The sequence below is a fragment of the Meles meles genome, chromosome 15 (genome assembly GCF_922984935.1).
Source record: "Meles meles chromosome 15, mMelMel3.1 paternal haplotype, whole genome shotgun sequence".
NCBI lineage: Eukaryota > Metazoa > Chordata > Mammalia > Carnivora > Mustelidae > Meles > Meles meles.
Window position 1 is genome coordinate 57102629 of NC_060080.1, and position 18079 is coordinate 57120707.

At 40.6% G+C, this 18079-nt stretch overlaps 1 pseudogene; it reads right to left on the reverse strand.

Annotated features, from left to right (window-relative positions):
- Positions 1-16904: 16904 nt before the first annotated feature.
- Positions 16905-17042, reverse strand: LOC123926291 (annotated as a pseudogene).
- Positions 17043-18079: the final 1037 nt, after the last annotated feature.

The following is an 18079-nucleotide window of genomic DNA, read 5'->3' on the forward strand; positions in this document are numbered from 1 at the left end:
CCTAGAGGGTAGTACATGTCAAAAGCCTCAAAAACATATAAAAAGCATAAGCGTTTGAATCACAAATCCCCTTCCAGAAAATTTTCCTTCCCAAAGTAAAAGTATATAAATGAAATCATTTGTAACTTTCATTGGTGCATTACACTGAGCACCCACCAGGTTCTGAGTATTGTAACTAAAGGGTGAGACACAGGAATAAATGGGAAAGAGACTAATCCCTGCCTTCAGAGAGTTTACATCCTCACAGGAAACACAGGCAGTAAATAAGGAATCAAATAAATAAAGAGAATTAGGGACTGTTATGCTATGAAGAAAATAAGCATGGAAGCTGTGATAGGGAAGGCTTTTCAGGCTTTTCATAAGAGATCATTTTAGCAAGAGCTGAAGGCTACAAAGGAAATATTTAAGCAAAGAGTCAGGCGAAGAAAGCTGCAATATAAAAGCCTCTGGCAGGAGAGCCTGGCATGTTTAAGAACCAACAGAGTCCAGGAAGCTGGAGAAGAGCAACCCCCAGTCGGGGAGGATGGTAGGAGGAAGGTCTAGAAGTGGTGTGGTGTGTCAGTGGCAGTGAGGGCTGAGGTGGGCACTATCCCCTCAGACAGGACTTTGTGGGGCATGGATTGTGTTCTATCTACAATGCGAAGCCACTGAAGGTTTTTTGGTGTGTTTTTTTTTTAAGATTTTATTTATTTATTTGACAGAGAGAGAGATCATAAGTAGGCGGAGAGGCAGGCAGAGAGAGAGAGAGAGAGAGAGAGGAGGAAGCAGGCTACCTGCTGAGCCCGATGCGGGGCTTGATCCCAGGACCCTGGGATCATGACCTGAGCCGAAGGCAGAGGCTTTAATCCACTGAGCCACCCAGGCGCCCCACCACTGAAGGTTTTTATGAGGGAAGGGTTGGGGTCTAATTTGTACTTCAAAAAATTTCCTTGGTGACTACGTGGAGAACAGATTTAAGGGGTGCAGATGAGAAAGCAGGAAGACTGGGAGGCGATGACAAAGTGAGAGAGAGAGGCGATACTGGAGACATGAGGATGGGACAGAGACCGTCTACCATGCTACAACATTGGGAAAAGACCTCCACGTTCTGTGAGAGAGAGGACATACTAAATAAAGTTATGGGCTGAGTTTCTTTATAACTAAATAAAGTTATTAAAGCTGAGTTGTCCGAAACAACATTGACATAGCAGGCACCTTTTGAATCTTAGGTGAATAAACTGATCAACAAGCAAACTGAAAACGTGAGGAAATAACTGGTGGCACCAAGTCCCGGAGGACATGAGTATAATGAAAAGCTGAGGTGGAACGGTAGCCCTCGGCAAAGAAAGTCATTTCTTCCCAGAGTGACCGCCGGTTCTACCCGCGCAGGACATTTAGCGCGCTGTGTATACACAGTTCTAGTGTACCGTGTTCTTGTGTAAGTATCACTGTGTCCCCTTGGACTCTCAGAAGTGCTCTGGGTTCGAGTGAGAAACTGTATGGCCACTCCCCAGTGTGTCACAGGTAACGGGAGTAAGGAGAGAATGGAAGTGTTGTGAAACAGTGGAGAGACGTTCACTGCGGACAGTGAGAGAGCTCAGAGGAGTGATCGCAGTCATCATAGTGAAGAAGGAGGTCAGAGCACCAGAAGGCCTGAGGGAGGGTGGGCTGGGGTCCTGAGCAGAGTGGACAAGGCTGGTTCCACCTGCGAGGTGGAACTCCTAGGGAGCCTTTGTGCATATGAGCACAGAGATGCACAGATGTTTCCAAGGGTGGACAGATATGATCTACTTCACCTCCACTCCCGGCCTTGATCTTTTGAGTCGTGATGTTCGTAATTTAGACTCAACAAAGAAAGGTTTTGTCATCTTTGGTACCATGTTTGTGGTAAACTTACATTTGTGTTCTTTGAAAACGAGAAAACCACATATCTGAAATTCCCTTAGCCAGAATACTTAGAGCATTAGACAGAACTTATCATTCAATCCTTTTAAATAAAACCAATTCCTTGTATCAATAGTCATGAATTTCTATCTTAGGACCGTATCCCTGTGAGACAGCTTGAAACTAGTCCCACCAAATACTGTCAGTCTGGCTATATTCCCACCCTCCTCCTAATGATAGACACACTTTCCAAAAGCCATTTTGCTCATATGTCATGCACAGATTCTTTTTTCCCTCTCCCAGTCTCAGCCTCTCTCCAACAAGCACACATTACTTTTTCTCCCTCAATATTTCTGTGTTTTCCTACATCCTCAGAGGCTAATGCATCAGTTTTTGTGTTTTTTTTTTAAAGTTATGCACACCAAGATTTAAATGTGGGTGTTTACATAAACTTCCTTCATAATTTCCCCAAACTGGAGGCAACCCAAATGTCCATCAATGAATCAATGAATGACAGCATGTCCATACAATGGAATTGTACTCACCGTATAAAGGGACAGATATGTGGCTCAATATGAATGAGTCTCAAAAGTGTAATGCTGAGTGAAAGACGTCAGAGTCTAAGAGTTGTGTACTTTATGACCCCATCTATATGTATTGTAGAAAAAGCAAAAGTATGGAATTGTAAAACGCAGTACTTCAGACTAGGGTTGAAGAGAGAGGACTGACTACAAAGGGGCATGAGGAAACTTTGAGGGCGATTTAAATACTCTACACATCGTACTTGTTAGATGACTATATATATTTCTCAAAACACAATGATGTGTGTGTGCAGAAAGGATAAATTTTATTGTATGTAAAGTATACCTTAATAAACCTGACAGCTGCAAACCTCTGGCAGATTAGTGTTTGTTCTTCTGAGTGCACAAACACAGAAAACAAGAGGAAAGAAGAAACAAGAGAAGGGAAGAAAGAGATTGATAAGATGGAAAAGGGAGTGAGATTTTTGTTAAGATTCTTTGTAAAGCAATCTAATTACTAGTTGACTGTAACAGAAGTATGGTAATGAACAGCTTAAAATTGCCAACTACATTTGTCAAGGACATAGTAGATGAATAAAAGATCTTCCATAAAATTTGGGAAGGTCCCCCAAATAGGAATAAATAAAATGTACTTAAAATGAAAGTTATATCATTATAGAATAGAACAAAAGAATTGAGACCTCTCTTCACTTATGACACAGCTCTATTACAAACTCCCTCCAGGCCAGAAGACTTGTGCTCATCTGCCCAGCTGTCTTAGAATAAAACAGACATGTTCAGGCCAACCCTCCCTACCACCACCACACATACTATAACCCAAAAGCCAAGGACACAATAGTGGCTAACTCTATTCCCAGCACTATCCTCTTCACAGACACAGCCATGCAAAGGCATTATCTAGTTCAGGTTATGGCCAGCAAACAAGAGGGGTGGACTTGTGTTTTTGCCATTTAGAGGGTGTAAGTAAAATTAATATACAGGATTATATATGAAATCCACATATGGCATTAGATTGATTTTTCAATCAGAAAGTGGAGCCACACTTGGAAACACTTGGGCCTGTTAGTATGCATGAGTCTAAATATAGCATAGAAAATACTGGTATTTAGGTAAATAATGGCAATTTAGTTCACAGAAGGAGGCTGTCTAACTTGAGAGATGACTTAGCTTCTGGAAGGCCAAGACTTGACTGTGTAAAATCCATCCCCGCTCAGTCCCATCTCCCAATCCCACCCCCAGCCTCTCTTTCGAACACTCACATTAGTGTTCTGGCTTCTTGCCTGAGAACTTGAAAATGAAGGGATAAAGAGTGAGCTTAATGTTCTTTCCTAGGCATAAGTCCCCTTTCTTCTTCAACACAGGCCCAGAAGCTCCACTGGGGATTAAAGAGTAAGAATCCAGTATTTTTAATAGAATGATTTGAGGGCAGCATCATAAGGATTTAGTGGGAGCCATAAGAATAGGGGCCCCTTTTGGTCTCTGGGGTCTGTTCTCCAGACTTTGGCCATGCTGTTTTCACATATGGGAAAATGCAGGTAGAATTTTCTTTCCAAACTCTGGTTAAATCATATGCTTGTCTTTCTCAGCCACTTCTGTCCAAATATGTTTTCCTAATGAGGCATTATAGTCCTATGAAATCAAGCAGTTTTTCTTCAAAAAAAGAGTATTTTGTTTTTTTTAAAAAACCCAAACCTGATTAGTTTGTGGACAATAACATTATTATTTTAAAAACGGTATGTGATGATACTCCCAAATGCTGGCAGCCACCAATTTTAATTTACTTGTTTCAGAAACACATTTTTGGAACACAGTACCCCCTAGAATTTACAATATGGAATAGATTTTCAGGCTAGCCCATATAATTGTGTCTAATTAAAAGGGGGGGGGAGTCTATAATAATACTATTGTAATGGTCAAAGAAAAACAAAACTGAAAGCTTTGAAATTATTGAGATAAAATGATATGCAAGAGGACACAGCCCAGAAAGATTACAGAAAAAAAAATCAGAAATTAAACACATCAAAACAAAAATCCAAAGAATTTTTAAATCTTGAATAATGAAGAAAGAGTGACTAAATTGGAGGAAAAGGTTTTAGATAGACTTGTGTTGAAATTTGGGGCAAGGGGATGGTCTAGGTACTTTCAGGGGCTGAATAATTAATGGCATTGTTCTTTATTAAATTATATTCCTACCAAAATGAACAGGTTTCCTTTTTGTTGCTGCTAATTGCTAATACTAGGCTTCAGCTGGTGATCCACCAATGGGGAGGTGGATAGGAAGAGAAAAACTGAAAAGCGGTGGTTTTCCTCAGGCTAGAGAAGGAAGCAGAGTTCTTGCAATCTTTTCTTGTTACATGAAAACAAAGTCCCTTCCCAGCCTATCTACACCTTTTCCCCAGGTGGCCTCTTTCTCACCTGTGGCTAAGTGCTGGCTGTTATATACAACTAATGAATTGTTGAACACAACATCAAAAAATAATGATGTAGTATATGTTGGCTAATTGAACATAATAAAAATAAATAAAATATTATTAATAAAGAATGTCTGAGCACCATAAAAAAAAAAAGGAAACACATCCGTGGATTTACTTGTTCATTATAAACTGACGACTTTTAAATTTGTTCCTCAAGCTCACACCATCTTTCTGAACTTCAGAACTACTTCATGCTATCGCATACAACCACTGAGTTGTCTGGCCCACAGATGCATCCTGTGGCATTTGCCCAGCAAGTGCACTCATTCCTCCAGGAGTCTCCTCCCAATCCCCCTACCCCCAGAAGACAAGAAAAAAAAAGCCCTGCTCTTCCCATCTGAACTGACAGCAATCCTCCCCACCCCCATCATCTGGGCCAAAGAACTAGGGTCACAAGGTCTTTTCTCCCTGAGCCTCAAATGTAATCAGGTCTCACATCCTCTCAGATTCCACCACCCAGTGTCTCCCAACTCAGCTCCATCAGTCCCTTCCCCAGCCCTACAGAAATAACTTACTTATTGCAATAACTGATCTGCCTGCTTGCAGTCTTGCCCTTGCTGTCCATCTTCTAGACTGCCAACAAAATGATCACTGCTCAGTTCAAAATCCTTGAGGGGCTCTCCATCACGTACCACAGGGCTGCACAAGGGGAGACTGCCTGCCTTAGAGCCAGTGCAGGGGTGAGGGGAGGTGGTGCAAGAGCGTGCCTGTTAAACTGCAGATTCCTGGGCCTTGCCCTGGGACAATGGAATCTGAATCTTTAGGGGAAGAGGAGTTAGTAAGACCTAGAAGTTTGCATTTTTAAGCAAGTTGGGGTGATTTTTAAATACACTTATGTTTGAAAAGCATACATTTAAGAGACGATATCTACTCCCTTGCACGTGGTGCAAGGTCTTCCACACTCTCTCCAACTGTCCACGCGTGCTCAAGCCTCATCCCTCCTCACTCCCGCACTTCTCCCTCTTCCACCTACACGGTGCTGTTTCCTAGATTCCCTCACATGCATCTCTGCCCTGCCTGGAATGTCCCTCTGGCCCCCATCTCCCTGGTGGACATGATTCATCTTTCAAATCCCGGCAGAGCCTGGCAAACTGAAGCAGAAAAAAGTAATTATTTGTGCCAAGGCTTCAGAGGGTGCTTCTGGAAATTCTTAGGGTATATTTCAATAGTAATTTCCTACCTTTCCTTTGGTTGCCATTAAATAAATCACCAGAAAACCTCTGTTCCCCAACCCTTATTTAAGAAAAGAACCAGTGGGGTGCCTGGGTGGCTCAGTGGGTTAAAACCTCTGCCTTCGGCTCAGGTCATGATCCCCAGGTCCTGGGATCAAGCCCCGCATCAGGCTCTCTGCTCCGCAAGCAGCCTGTTTCCTCCTCTCTCTCTGCCTGCCTCTCTGCCTACTTGTGATCTCTGTCTGTCAGATAAATAAATAAAATCTTTTTTTAAAAAAAAAAGAAGAAGAGAACCAGTGATCCTATTAAAAAATAGGAAAGAAAAATAAGCTCACACCTGCCCCCATACATTTACACTAGGGCCACAACTCAACCATGTAGGAATGGGCTTTTTTTTTTTTTTTAATGGCTTTGTAAAAGGAAAGACCCCCAAAAAGCAAGAATAATCATTATTATTTGTTCTAAAATCGAAATGTATATTTTTCCGTCCTTTTTATTTACAATATAAAGTGCTTTTCTCAGTAAATCAACAAATATGAGTATTCATGTCACCAAGTGCTGATGATTAAAAATAATTACTTTAATGGTAGCTGGCCCGATGCCAAACATGATCAGGTTTTGCATTTCAAGCATGATCGTGGATAATTTACATCTCTTTTTTCACCAATACCCCACCACTCTTAATGGATTCTATTTTAGTTTTTATGAATTAATAGAAATTTAGTGCCTAATTCCCTATGTTATAGTCCACCATTTGCTTTTAGAATCCACAGAATTATCTCTCTCTCTTTTTTTTTTTAAGTGGGATGGCCCGACATCACATAATTCAAGTTTCTTATATTAAATGTTTAGCTATCTGCTTTCCAGGAGTCCAGACAGGAGGTGCAAAAATGGGACAAAATGGAAAAGAAAATCAGGACCATGTCTCACATCTCCCAGGGGACCTCTTATTAACTGCAAGGGGACTTCTGTGACCAAAGTGGCATGCTGTCTCTTTAGCAAATGAAGTGCAGGACCCCTCAAAATTCCCAGCCATAGCCTGAGGGGCCTGGAGTCTTAACTACATAGGAGCCTCTCAGGGGGAGAGAAGATAGCACTGCCTCTTTTCCTGTTTCTTATTCCTTTGAGGTCTCATTTATAATGAAGATACGTCAAAATAAGGTCACAAAGAATTGTAGCAGGTTTTTAAATGTTTGCATTTAACAAGTTAACACTTTTATAAAAAAAGTAATATAATTGTGTTATTCAGAAGATAATTGTAGGTTTATTAACAAGATATGTATTAATACATAGTACCCTAAAGGCAGTGTGGCCCAGTAATAGGAATCTAGTTTCAATTTGTATAATTTTTTCAATCCTATGTATCTCTATGACACTTATATGGACAAGTAACAGTATAGAGTCCTTTGAAGATAATATCAAAAGTAAAAATTTTTTTTAAGATTTTATTTCTTTATTTGACAGACTGAGATCACAAGTGGGCAGAGAGGCAGGCGGGGGGAGGCGGGTGGGAGGGGAGAGCAGGCTTCCTGCTGAGCAGAGCCCAATGCGGGGCTCTATCCCAGGGCCTTGAGATCATGACCTGAGCCGAAGGCAGAAGCTTAACCCACTGAGCCACCCAAGCGCCCCACAAAAGTAAAATTTTGATGCCTCAAGTGAATTGAATGACTGGATCCTTGGTCTCCCTACTAGACAGATTTGTAAATACACGTCAAGTACATGCACCTTTAAATGTATTAATTGTTGAAAAGGTCAGGGAGAAAGGGAGGAATTCCCAAGGATTTGGTTCAAAAGGTATGGCTGTAGTATGCAAAGGAGACCCAGAAATATCACCTGATAAAGAGGAGGCCCCACTGGTGCTGGGGAAAGGGAACAGAAGGGTTAAATGAGCAAAGGTGCTCCAAGCATATATAAACCCAGGGGAACCTACTGTAAACATTCCTAGCATAGTTTGAGTTCTACCAGCCAGCGGTAGGCATGGAGAAGACATGGCTTTATTTGCTTATTCTGATTTATGTGTTACTTCCACTGATCTCTCTGACATTGGGTAAATGTAACTGCGACTTGTATAGTGCATTCATTTGTAATATCTTCTTTGGCCAACCTTATGAAAGCTAAAGATAACTTCAGAGAAAATAAGTAACGGTACCTTTTTGCAGAAAGACCTGATTGGTATTTGAGATGTGGGACTGGGCACACATTTTATAGTAGAAAAAAATTAATAAATTCCATTTGCTTTAGAAAGGAAACCAACACATGTCAGGTTATTAGGTTGACCACCAAGGAACGAAGCCCTTTTATATAATTACAAAAAGTTACTCTATCCCCAAGGATCAGTGGGTTCTTCCACTTTGCATGGCCGAGAATATATCCTGTGGTTTGAAAATGGCCTTAGACAGTGACACCACTTATTCTCCAGCCTAGCTAAATTGCAGGGTCTGGTGACCTTACTGCAGTTAGACAGTGTGTAACAAAGAAACCTGAGGCATTTGTTAGAGTTAAGGTGAAATAAATGTGGTCACCAAGTCCAGCCACCTCTGTCTTCTACCAAAGTCATCTGTACCTTTTACAAAAACTTCTCAGTTTCTGGAAAAGTGACTACACACACACACACATAACCACACACAAACATAAAAAATACAGGAAGGAAGAGAAAGAATTTGGAGAAATGTGGAGAGAAGGACACACCCCCTGCACACACGCACACACACACAGATAAACACAGGCTATAACTACAGTACTTACTTTCTGGTTGACTTTCCTGGGGATTACCAGACTACTCTTAACCAGGGCACCGGTATGCACACGAGCCACCTGGAAGGTTATCCCAAGAAATATATCTTATGCAATAACAGTCTTCGTTTTCCCTTGATTTACATTTTCACTCGACAGATATTTACCATCTACAATGCTACAGGCATCGTGCTAGGCCCATCACACAACTCATCCATAAGACATAGTCTTTAGTCTTAAAGAGATGACAATACAGTGGGAAAACAGACACGACAACAGGCCATTACAGTATGGTGTGGAAAGTATCCTATGTCCAGTTATGTGCAGGGCAGGGAGGGAAGGGATTTAGGAATGGGGCGGAGCTATACAGGGAGGGAGTGGTCCAGCAAAGGCAAAACTCATGACCTTTATTTATTTAGAAGGACTTTGCAATCCTACTGGGGGAAGGACCTAATGAACTGATGAGCAAAACAACATCAAATAAGTATGTCCTGTGCTCAAAAAGTGAAACTGTAATTGTAATGGTTCAGGCAATCAGAGGAGTAGGCTTTGTGCAATTCAAGGGACACGCAAGGGGATGTTCAGGGAAGGCCAACACGGTTAGAAAGTACTGCTGCTCTCTCAGCAGAGAGCCCTGTACTTATACTTTATAATAATGACAACAGTTAAAATGAATTGAGTTGTTACTGGCATAGCATTTAAAAGTATCTGACTTAATCCTTATAATAGTAGCCCGAGATAAGCACAAAGATTACACTCATTTTAGGAAAGGCCTAGGCTAAGTTTCCTGATTTTTCTTACAGCTGGAGGTGATGGAGCCTGGATGTGAACACAGGCAGTCACATCCTAGAATCTATGAGCCCCATTCCTTGAGACCATTCAGCCCATACTGTTGACTTAGGCCACACCCCTGTTGGGTTTTCTGCTCTTCTCTGAAGCTGTGGTATAGCACCCGACTCAGTGGCTCAGGGGTGAGGACCTAGACAGTGACCACACTTGCTGCGGTAGGCACAGTTCTGTCAGCTGAGGTTCCTAGGCTCACTGTTGCTGCAGCTCCGTTAAAGGGGAACCAGTGACTCTGGGTGACCCACTGGTATATACATTAATTCTATTCTCCAATCTCCTCTTCTATCACCACGAACAAAGGTGGTTTTTGACAGCTTTGGCTGTGTGTGTGTGTGTGTGTGTGCACGCACATGCACGCTGAACCAATTATGCTGTGGGCTACCTTTCCCCCCGATGAGCCCACTGGACTAGGTGAGCCAGACCTTCTGTGGCCCTTCGGCTCTACTGCTAAAGAGCACCCTTCCCTGACTTTTCATGATTAAACTGTGAATTCCCCAGAAACTTTTGTTTCCTTCTCTCTACTGCCTAATTGCCTGGTTGTTTCAAACTTGGTGGCCCACTGCTGATCCAAAAAGCAGCTTTCAGGCCATGTGGGTAATGAAAAGAAAAAAGAAAGAAAAGAAACCACAAACTCACTTCATAATCAAGGCCATTTCTAATATATGGTGGAAGATTAGAGCTGGGTTGAGAGAGCCCTAGGTATTATTCAGGTCCATGACTTACATAGATCAGTATAAATAACCCTGGGCATAAAATAGTTAACTTTTATGATGGGTGAGGCATCCAATTTAAGTGAATGGTTCAACATGCTTTATTGTGGTTAGAGCCAATGTTTTATTGAGAACAAGACAAAAAGATTGGGGTAGCAACTATACCTCATTCCTCCTTCATGTAAAGAAAGTCAGTAGGATCACTCAGACATCCTAGGAGTGTCAATTTTACCAACTGCAACAGAATTTCAACATCTCTTTGCAACTAGAAGCAACTTTGGTGCCTTGCTAATGGATTTGTGGTCTGAACAGTCAAGTATAGCAAATATATGGTTAAGTGGAAGAGAAGAGATCATGCTTCATTTTTGATAGTTTAATAGTCTTACTAATCTATTAGTAACTACTATTACTAATCTCTTTTCAAGTATATGCAATTAAAACACAATTCAAAGATATAGTACATGCAACTGATTCGTAAGCGGTTTGCTAATTGTTTTTTCATTTGCTCTTATTAATTGTTGCCCAATACAAGTGGTTTTAACCAGTCTAGAAAATTTCTTTCAACCCATCATTCATATCTAAATAGAAGCAAAAGCTTTTCCAGAGATACCTCTTTTAAACTCCTATAACTTCTTAAAGGTTCAGATACTAGATCCTGGCAATGTGAAAGGAATCCAAAGTACATGTACAATCTTGCTTAAAATCATACTGCATCTAGTGTTGGCTGTTGCCTTGCTTCTGGGCCTTTTCTTGGACAATACATATATAGCTACCCACCCCTCACCCCAGTCCCCAGGTATCTCTTCTTTCTCTGACATTTCCTGACCAGGGTCACCTGCTGACCTTTGGATCTAGTGTTGATCTGGTGTCTGGCCTTCTGACCTACCGAGAACATAACATGAACTGAGGACTTCTTGCCATGATCATCTGGCTACTTACATCCTTGATTGATTCTACTTTTTTATAATTTCTCTGTGGCATTCTAGGCATTCTAGCTTTTCTGATATCCACACTTGGGTGTGACAGAAATAGAAATATATCAAGTATTGTGGTGTCACTGATCTGCTTGAACTTGTGATGTCTATTTGTGGATCAGAATAGAGTATGGAATTCTTCACCTGCCCACCTTTTAACATTAGTCCTTTGCCCTTGGAAAATTTAATATAATTATGCTGATGAATTTACATTAAATGTTCCTGAAGTAATCATCTTTACAACCTTCTTTAGAAAGTCTCTTTATCTTGTTCTAATTTTCTTGATAACATTTACAACTATTAGATGCTAAATTTTTAATTTATTTACTGTCAATTTTTACCATTGGATGTAAATTCCATGAGAGTTGGCATTATGTTTTTGGTACTTAGAGCAGGGCCTGGCACATAGTTGGCAGTCTACATATCTTTGTTGGATAAATGTTGAATAGATGAATCAGCCATAGGCCAAAAGGGTTTCCAATGATCTAGGAGAGGATATTGCTGATTATCAGTATAATATTCTGATATCCCCTCTATAGTAATCTTTAGGACTAAGATCTCCAGGGTCTCTAGGATTTGCTACTACTGTCTTGCCTGATACTGGGAGGCAGATGATGTATTAGAGCATACTGGTAAAGGCCTGGGTTCTGGATTCAGACCACCTAGGTTTGAATCTGGTTTTAACTCTTACCATCTGTTCAAAATTTCTTGCAAGTTACTTATTTGTGACTCAATTGTTTCTTTAGAGTGGGGATGGTAACAGTGCCTGTTAAGGGTACTCAAAGGGTTGTTGTGAAGATGAAATAAGATAATACATCTAAAGCTTTGCAATAGTGATTTGCTCGTGGAAAGCACAGTAAGTGTTGTGTTTCACTAGTTAACATGTATTTACAAATAACAGAAAACTCAAGTTGACTTAGTTGACTTAAATGATAAAGGGAATTTATTTGTTCATGTAACTGAAAAGTTCAGAAGCAAGATATGATTCAAGCATGTATTGATACAGAGTCTGTTTTTCTGCAATTCACTCCATTCTACCCTGCTCTCTTTGGAACTGTCACTATTCCTGGCAGTAAGTTGTTGCAGTAATTGCTGACTTTACAGGCACATCATATGCTTAAAAAAGAAAGAGATTCTCTAGATAGCTCCTATGGAAGGCTGAGGAAGTTCTTGCTAGAGGCAATACATTTGACAGTCTCCTGACATCTTCCTGGGAAAACTATATCACATACCCACAACCCAATCACCGTGGCCTCTGGGATTGGATATATTGACAGGCATAAGCTAATCATATATAATTTCTTGGACTAGAGATGGGATCAGCTTGCATTGAAGCACTTGGACTTCATGGTGTAGGAGGAGGAACACACACCAAAATCAGGGCACTATTAGCAATGGGAAGGGAAAACAAATGCGAAAAATAGCAAAATTATTCTACTGATGAGTAAACTATAAAGAACTTCTTTAACTCTACAATGCTGTAAAAAAAAGCCAGAGGAGAGGAAATTTTACCATTGCCGTCGCCTTCACAAAATATTTATTTTGGTGAAATGGTTTACCTGATGCACTGCAATGGACGGAACATTCCTCCAAGCTCATGCATGGCTAAAAAATTTTTTTCCCTCCAATCTCTCCCTCTTCAACAGTCCTTCCATCAACAAATACATTCTGTTATTTTATATTCTGGAATCCTTTAGATTTCCTGTGTACAATGTAAATTAGAAGACTTAATCCCTAATAACCTTGGATTATATTTTTAATTTTATAAAATAAAACTGTCTCTTGCAGTTAATTCTCTCATATAAAATAAAAACCAATAACAGTGAGTGAATTTAAAGCGGGAAGGTGGTAAATTTTATGTGATTTTTTTTCCTTATAAATCTTACGTGACTGTCAATTTGCATAAGATATTGAAGCATAACCATAATTTTATTACAGTGACTATGGTTCATGAGACAGTGTCAAGTATCTTGTTTTGGAAAATGTTCAGGCCATTTCTTATTCTTGCTTTTTTTTGTCTTGTTTTGTTTTGATGATATGCACAAAAGACACTGCTTTCATTGTAACCTTCTGTATAAAACACTATTATTGACATCTGAGGATTAAGTTTTAATTGAAGTAAGATTTCAAATGGTCTATTATCTGTGATCCCTATATAATGATCACAAAGACATCCTAGAGCAGGCAATGAAACAGATAAATATGTTGAAAAGACAGCTAACAGCTCCATTTAGCTCACCCACGCTTGCCAAACTTGACACACACAATTTATCCCCGACGATGGAAAGGGAACATAAAATATAGCCAGATTGTGACAATATATGCTTCTCAGATGGTGCTTCCTTGAGCTGAAAATCAGGTATCTCATATACCCAGATTACCCATATGTGCTATTAGATAGCTGTGGATGGGCTTTTTTGCCTAAACTCATCATATTTTTTATGCTTTAGTTTGGAACTTCTGTGAGAGCAAGTTTAATGGTGAGTTTCTTATCTATATAAAGTATTGGGTGAAATAAGTGATCACTTTTCTCCATCACAAAGAGAGGGGAGAGATCTAAAACTAAACCCAAACTAACTCCCTGGGGGAGAATTCAGCAGTGAATCCAACAAATATTTAACAAACAAGAATAATTTATGACAGTGATTGTAAATGAAAGGAAGTAAAAGATGTGTTGTGAAGATGGCTCCAATGATGTTTCTACTCTATAGATTTTTTAGAACTTGACTCAATAGTTTTTGCCAGGGAAACATGCCAAAGGGAATTCTGCTCTGTACTGATTTGAATGAGTCCGTTTTTCAAAAGTGATTCAATATCCTGGATCCCAATCGCCTATACATGCAATCTGGACAAGCCTCGGACTGCTGTTTCACACTGGATGAGGGATCAGACTGCATCTGCAGCATTGTCCATTTTCATTAGAGACAGCATCCCCCTGCCATGTGTGTTCCCCTTCCTGACCCCCATTCAGTCAGCCACTTCCCTACCTCCTAGCTCAGAACTTGCTTAGTCTGGGCTAAACTGAATCCAAAATATTCAGAAAGGCGCTGTCAGCAAGGAGCGAGTGAAGGAAACTCTTGCAGGCACGGATTAAAATGGAAATATGCTGCCACTTCCCAACACCCCTGTTCCTTTATATTTGGGACACTGGAGACACACACAAATTAAGAGAGTGTAGGTGAAGAGCTCAGGGGAACATGGTGCCTCATGGTTTTGGTGGTATCACTCTGATAACTAAGGATGTTCTTGTTGCCATCACCCATCCCCTTGCCTCCACTTCTCTGACCCAAAGATCCCACTTTCCACCCTCACCTAGATAAGTCAGGCTGAGAGCCAAATCTAGGACATAAAAAGCAGCAATTTCTTTAAAAAAGGCCTCCTCAGGTAAGTGAAACCAGTGAAAGGTCTTTGTTTTCCAAAGGAAGGCATAATAAAAAGAATAGCTGAAACAGAGACGAATAGGCAATATACTGTACTAAATAGTGTGAACTTTTTGTTATTATTAGTAGTATTATTATCATATTAAAATGCTATGAACCGGGGGCCTGGGTGGCTCAGTGGGTTAAACCACTGCATTTGGCTCAGGTCATGATCTCAGGGTCCTGGGATCGAGCCCTGCATCGGGCTCTCTGCTCTGCGGGGAGCCTGCTTCCTCCTCTCCCTCCGCCTGTCTCTCTGCCTACTTGTGATCTCTGTCTGTCAAATAAATAAATAAAATCTTTTTAAAAAATGGTATGAACTACAGGTAACAAGGAAAAGTTACCATTTGGCATCATTTTCAGAGAGATCTGAATATTTGGTAGGAAGACTGGACCAGGATAAGCCACTCTGCTTATGGAGGTGGAGTTGGGTAAGCAGACATCAGAGAAAGAAAAATGTTTTGTTTGCTTTTCCACTTGCTTTCTTGAAGGAAGCTTACCTGCCTTCTAATGCAATTGTCCTTACCACTTTCTTGGAGAAATACTGCTGCCTCTCCTCCTCCCTTGGCCACACCACCATCCCTGGGAATATGGTTCTGCTCTTTGAGCTCTGAAGTGCTCCAGGATGCCCCCAGGAGAGCTCTCAAGGACTGTTGAGTTGACTAGAAGAGTCCATAGCATGCAGCCAAGAGCTGGGGCAGAATAGAAAGAAGAGGTTTCAACTAAACAGAAGGGAGTAAGGCCAATTTAAGGAAGGTAGCATCAGGACTGCCAACCAGAGAGGGCTCTTCCTTCAGCCTGAAACCACTTTCTCCCTTCTCCACGTGGAAGATGCGCCCTCAGTTGCCAAAACCCTGGCTAAAAATCTTCCTCCTCCCCTAGGAGCCCCTCTGTAGACATTTCCAGTCAGAGCTGATGCGACCATTCCTCATCACAGCAGTGGTCTCCTGTCCTCCTCTTTAACTCTCTACCCACACTGTGTACATTTACAGGATAGAAATCCTGCCGTATTTGTACTTATATTCCCTCAACCTGGAGTAACAATACTATTGACAACGATGAGGATGAAAGCTAACATTTAAATAACATTTACCATGTGCCAGCCATTGTTCTAAGTGGTTTACATATTCACTCCTCAATCTTCACTACAATCCTGTGAGGCAGCTTCTACTATTCTATTCATTTTACAAATAAGAAAACCAAGACTTAGAATGGCTAAAAAGCCCTTTAAAATTAAGTAAGAGTGCCACACAACTTCTGGGTGTCTAGACTGCCGGCACACAAACTCCACATTTTGGCTCTGTCCTCTCTACTGCCAGAGCACAAAACGGGGAGTCAATAAATAATTTTTTCATGAATGAATAAATAGACTGGGGAAGCACCCAAAACAATGTCATCGAAAAGTGGTTTTGATAATATTTTTTGTCCACAAGATATATACAAAGACCATATCTTGTTCTCAAACTCTTGCTCTGACAAAAGATTGATTTCTTAACTGATGAGTTTCTTAGTATGAACAATCTTAGAGAAGTTTAAGTGTAAATACTCTTTAGTTATATACAACATATTGCTGCACGTGTGTGTGTGCATTTAAAATTTAGAAAATAAGGCTGCAATGAGTATCGAATCAAATGATCTCAAATGTAAAAGTCATCTACTAACCACCAAGCTTGTATCCCTTCCACAAAGCATTCATTTATAATGATTATCCAGCCTTGGAATGAACTCCTCCAGGGATAAGAAACTCACTACTTTCAGAGTAACCGGTTCCCTCTAAAAAGGGTTCCACGCTGAGCTTCTTCCTTACACCAATTTGCGGTGTACCTGTAACTTTAAAGATACTCTGCTAACTTCCTGGAGCATCCACCCACTGAATCTAGCAGCAGGCAAAATTTGGCTCTCTTTTCTCTATAATTTGCCAAGTTATTACGTATTAATCCCTAGGTCATAAAGGAGCCAATCATTTAGATTTTTATCATGGCATCCATATCTTATTGCTTGACATTGTTCCATTTTCTTGGATTTTAGGGACTTAGGAAAGAGGAGGATGAGACATCTAAAGAAAAAGCAAACAGGGCACCTGGGTGGCTCAGTTAATTAAGTGTCTGCCTTAGGCTCAGCTCATGATCCCAGGGTCCTAGGATTGAGTCCCGCATTGGGCTCCACTCGACAGGGAGTCTGCTTCTCCTTCTGCCACTCTCCCTGCTCATGCTCTCTCTCTCTCGATCTCAAAAATAAATAAAATCTTAGGGAAAAAAAAAGCAAACATGATACTACATTTGATCTTAGCCAAAAGGCTTAGAAGCGATAAAAGCAAACATGATAATAGGTTCTTTAAGTCCTTACAATTATGTTTCTCAAAATCAATCTAAATGTGCACATGAATCTCCCAGGGATCTTGTTACATGTAGATTCTGATTCAGTAGTTCTGATGTAGGGCCTGAAATTCCATATTTCAAATATGTCCCCAGTTGATGCCGAAATAGCTTCTCCAAGGAACACACTTTGAGTAGCCAACTTATGAAGGTGTGAGATGGCACATGCTATAATTCTTCTGTTCTAGGCATTTCCCTTTAAATTAGGACCCCTGCTTATTTAAGAACTCAGGTTTGTCCATTTATCTGACAACAGAATTTTTCAAACTTTAGTAATTATAAAGAATCACGTGATGGAATTCTTTAAAAATTCAGATTCTTGGTCCTTTCCAGGTATGCTAATTTGCAGATCTAGAATAGAGCCAAGAAATCTGAAGTTTTTAGCAAGTGTGTCCCCCACATATGATTTTGATGCAGATGGCCTTTGGCTCAGGCTTTGGGAAACACTGCCTGGAATGAATAAGTTAAGTGGAAACACCAGTTTTCTACATAGCTCATCATTCTTAATCATCAGAGTGAAGGATGTCAACTAAATGGTGACCATATTTTGTAGGGGGTGGTAATGAAGGCCCAGAGTCACCTTGGTCAAACTACTCTCTCATAGCCACAAGAACATGCCCCAAGAATGCCTCCCTAACTGGAGAATCCAGTCCATATGCTTTTGTTAGAGGAAAACTTCAATAAATAATAACAACCAGAGAGCAAACCATGTAGTGGACATATGGATACCATTTATTATTGAATTAGGTGGGCCAAGGTGCCGTTTCTCCGGGTTCTGCCTCTTAACAAATGGCATCTTCATAAAATGAAATGGTGCTACAAGGCTTCTGCCAAATTAGTAGCATTCTTGTTTTAATCTGGATGGTTAGAAAATCGCCTAGCTCCCTTAGGGCCTAGAAGAAAATCAACTACATTTTAAAATACCCCAGGGCATCTGGATGGCTTCGTTGGTTAAGTGTCCAACTCGTGAT